The sequence below is a fragment of the Centruroides sculpturatus genome, unplaced genomic scaffold, assembly GCF_000671375.1.
Source record: "Centruroides sculpturatus isolate CEXI.00-Female unplaced genomic scaffold, Cexi_2.0 scaffold819, whole genome shotgun sequence".
In the NCBI taxonomy this organism is placed as follows: domain Eukaryota; kingdom Metazoa; phylum Arthropoda; class Arachnida; order Scorpiones; family Buthidae; genus Centruroides; species Centruroides sculpturatus.
Window position 1 is genome coordinate 313,349 of NW_019385148.1, and position 4,882 is coordinate 318,230.

The window sequence follows — 4,882 nt, forward strand, 5'->3', positions numbered from 1 at the left end:
AAAACGTGAACATCACACAGATTAATATGTACCCCTAAGTCTCTGGAACGGAATACATGCACCAGTGAACCTACAACTACACGATTTATATTTTAAAAATAATTAAATTCACTTAGCATTCAAAACTTGCGAATTTTTAAAAAAACAAATTTGCTGATTAAATACGGACAACTGTTTAACTGAAGTAAAACGGGTTTTCCACTTGCTATGGATGTCTGCCTAGTTCAGTTCAGCCAGATTCCGCTACAGTTTGCCTTTATTATCAGTTCGAAATGTGGTGGTTCCATAATACCCGCAGTGTTCCATAATACCCCCTTCTCCTCTACCGACCCAACGGTCACAATTACGTTTGTAGAAAGAAGAAAAATATCAAAGAAATATAAAATTATCAAAATGTTCTAATAGCTGTTTCTAATATCTATATAGATGTAAAATAATAAAAATAAACTACAAATATATCAACACGACAAGATAAAATGTCTTAAACTGAATTGTAAAATAATAAAGAACTCAACTTCCAAACAAATACAGTAAGACCCCGCTTAACGCATGGGGATACTTTCTTAGACGACAAAGCGCTAAACGAAACAGCGTTAAACGAGGTCATTTCAATACAGTAATAAAGGAGAACACGCGACCAAAAATAAACATTTTACTTTAATTTTAAGTTATTTTTATATTAATTTGCATAATAATCAAGGCCGGATTAACCCACTTTGGGATCGTAGATATTTTCTTTTTACCAGGCCCCTTTCTCTCCCACAAAAAATAAGCATGCAAAATATATAAATTATAAATAAAACAAAACAATGTGAAAAACTAAAACAAATCTTAAATTTTTATTAATAAAAAATATTTAATATATAACAATAAATTTTAGTTTTTCTAGAAAAGTTTAAACAGTTTATAATTTTTAAAAAATTGATATTTATTTTATTAAATGTCTAACAAAAGTTGTTATACAATAACAATATTACCTTAAAATATTAATTGTTTAATTTAACCTTTTTTGGTTAATATTTAAATAATATAATATTTTATCCATGAAAAGTAAATCGAATAATGAAAAAGATAATTTAAATTAAAAGCCAAGATAGTTTTAAAAAATTAAGTATATAAATATGAATAAACTTTATTTAAAAACCCTGTTTTCTAGTCTTTAATTCAGCAAAATTATCAACTATTTCATTAAATTATCCAAAGCATTTTGTTCGATGCATAAAACAGCTAAAGAATTTAATTTTGATTCACTCAGTGAGTTTCATAAATAATTTTTTACACGTTTTAATAATGAGAATGTCTGTTTAGTATTCCTCGATGCCTGCATCGGGCCGTTCAACTGGCTATCTACCGGTATATACAGTATATAAAATTACGTCCTGAACTAACTGATTCATCATCGCCCAGAGAAAACCGCTGAACCTAGAGGTGAAATTGGGTACACAGTTAGTCTACATCATGAAAATACACACTAAAAAAAAAAAGGAGAGATTTTTGGAAATTTCCCCGCGGGGGAGAGAAAGAGGATTAAGGCTTAATCTGAAGAACGGCTATACTGTACTATTTTAGATGCGATTTTTATTTTTGATAGAAATAATTTAATTTCCAAACGTATAATATTTACCGAATCATTTGCCCGTGCAACGCCGGACTCATTTGTTAGTAATATAATATAATAGAAAGATTAGAAGTACGAAATAATCTAATAATCTTAACCTTTGCTGTTATTTTTGCCCGGGCTCATCATCTTGTAGTTAATTTTATTCTTATCGCTATAAAAAAAAATTCTAATTTATCGGAAGAATTACTTTCAATAAGAAGAAACATAAGAATACATTTTCTTTATATTTTAGAATTCATAATAACCATATAAAAAGCAATTTATTTTTGTTTATTTGTTTATTACAGTAGAGCGTCGATTATCCGAAAGTCAATCATCCGAAAGAATTCCAGTCAGTAAATTTAAATTTTCGCCAGTGCTGTGGCGTTGCAATCTTTGGCTATATCTTGGGCTACTCAAATATTTTACGTTTTTGATACTAAATTAACTTCTGAAGTGTAATTTTTTATTGTTTTTATATTTTTCAATATATTTATTTTGTTCGTACAAAATAAAAAAATAATTTTTAACGATACAATAGTCTTCGTTAGGCTTAACATCGACGAAAATTCAACGCAAAGCGACACGCAACGGAGAAAAATGTCAAGATGGGATAAATTAATATATTTTTTCGTACATAATCGGTTATCCGAAACATCGATCTTCCGAACAATCCCAGTCCCCAATTGATTCGGATAATCGACGCTCTACTGTATATACAGTTGTCCAACAGAAAAGTAAACTATCTTATTTACAAATCTTTTCAAAATAGACAGTTTAACCGGGCCCTAGACATTTGTCTCATTTGCCTATGCGATGATCTTGCCCTGTATTGAAGTTATCATTTAGTACACTATGTATTGTATTTATCAATACTTTGACTTGAAAAAATGGTTAATGACAACTATTAACCTGGTTTCCCTTAGCTGGAGTTAAATGTGCAGTAAAGTATAGGATTTATGCTGGATCAAAACTAGGCCATAGTAATCAACAGTTGACGCTAAAAGGAGATAATGCTAATGACGCTACATTTTGTATTTTGTATTGCACATCAGATCTTAATATTCTGCACTTATTTCGTATATTGAATGATTAAAAAATTTGGTATTATCCTCAGAAAGATTAAAATATTTTAACAGTAACTGAGAAAATGATAGCATTTAATCTGAAATCTGAAAATAATGGATGCTTTATTAAATTTAAATGTAATTTTAAAATTTATTGAAATTTTATGTTAATCCAAATTGAATTCAATTACAAACATGAAATAATTTAGTTCAAATTATTATTAGGCAATTTATTATATTAGAACTATGTTTTAGTTTAGTTTTTATATGTAATTATAAGTAAGTTATGAGATATGAAATTATTTTGAAAAAGAGCTGTCCCTAAATGACTTCTATATTGAGAGGAAAGAATTACGATAAGTCGGACGAGGATTGAGCTTCAGTGGACATCCATTTATTTCATTAAATTTTATAGTGCATGCATTTTATTATATTTATTTCAAAGCTTCGTTTGTTTCGTTTCTACTTATACATCTACCATTCATAATGAAGGTTTTAAGAAGGTTGAGTTTTATTAGACATTCAAAGAGTAGGAGCTTACGGAAACTTCGACAAACTGAGACAAGAGGGTAGAGGGAGTAAAAATTTAAAAAAAAGCGGTCGAAATTTATGGACAGCCCCAAAGTTGCTTTCATTTTCTATTTTTAATTAATTTGTCATTGTAGTATTAATGCGGATATTTCTTAAAGCGGATTGCATATGGAATTTTACCTAGTGGATTGTAAAAATCCTAGATTCCAGACATTAAATTGCATTAATTAAATTCTTTGTCTCTGTATGCCTGTTCAGTAATTCTTCACAAACAGTACTAAGTTGATGAGAATTGTTTCCTATTATTCATGATACTGACTTCTTTCACAATAGGAATCAACATCAAGAACTGTGGAGAGAGAATTAATTAATGATTATGCAGAGAAATAATGAACAGCAATCTTTCAAATTGCCAATTAATAATTGATAAAACAGTGGATAAATTTTATACCCCTTTTTAATTTAGTTTTTACTGCATGTTTAGTGCTTATGAAAACCTCAATGATTACTTGCAGAAAATTGCTTTAAATTTTTTTCTTCTATACTTCAGACTTTTGATATATTGTTTTGTATGCTTGAAAAATCTACACAGTATAAACAACTAAAATTTTTTTCTAATACCATATAAACCTGAATCCTACAATCTAAGTTGAAATGAAAAGTCTTCATTAGAGTTGAAAATGTTTTCAATGTAATTGCAAAAAAAGGTAATACCAATATTTTTACAGACTTGTTTCAAATGTAAGCAACTTTTATACTCACAAAATACAAGTTTTAAGAACTTTGTAGAACTTTTTAACACATAACTTGGGAAAACTCCTCCTGATTCAAGCTCATTACATTATTGAACCATACTGGTATTAATAATAGGTGTCAAAACAGTATTCTGTGAATAAAAAGTATAAGTAATAAATTAAGTTAGGAGATGAATCAAAATTCTCAACAAGTTCTTACAGTACCTCAATTCTAAGAACTATAAAAGTTTATCTATTTTCATATTGTTTATATTTAATTACAAATCCAAGCCTTTAATAAATACAATTAATCAAATAACTTTTAATGCCAAAATGCATTTCAGCTATTTTCTGTCTATGAAATGTAAATTTTAAAAGGAAAAAATTAAATTTCCAATAATTTTTCTTTATTAATATTAAAACTTTACATAACAATTTTCTTTCAGCATCCTTTTTTTGTTTATATTCATATAAATGAAATACATTGAAATGATAATTATATTCCATTTTTTATAAAAATACATTTATGTGAAACTTTAAAAATTAGAATTGCCAATTAAATATTGAATTTGATAAAAATCTATTAATTTTAATGAAAAATGAAGATATAAAATTTGATAAATAAATATGCTAATACATAAACAGATATACATTATATTTACAATTTAAATACAATAAAGTATCTTTACAAAATTTATCCAATTTCTATTGATATTCAAAGTTTTTTTATGAAAATATAATGCTATCCATTTGGCCACAAAATACATCTGATTTCTCATCACATTAATTTTATTTACTATCTTTAATCTACAATATTCGCTACTTATTAATAAAAACTTTTAAATTGTATTCTTCTAATATTAAATAAGAAAAAAAAATTATTTCTTCATTTCATTCCTAATAAATTTAAATTATTTAAAACAATTTTGTTTGAAAAATATACTGTGTGA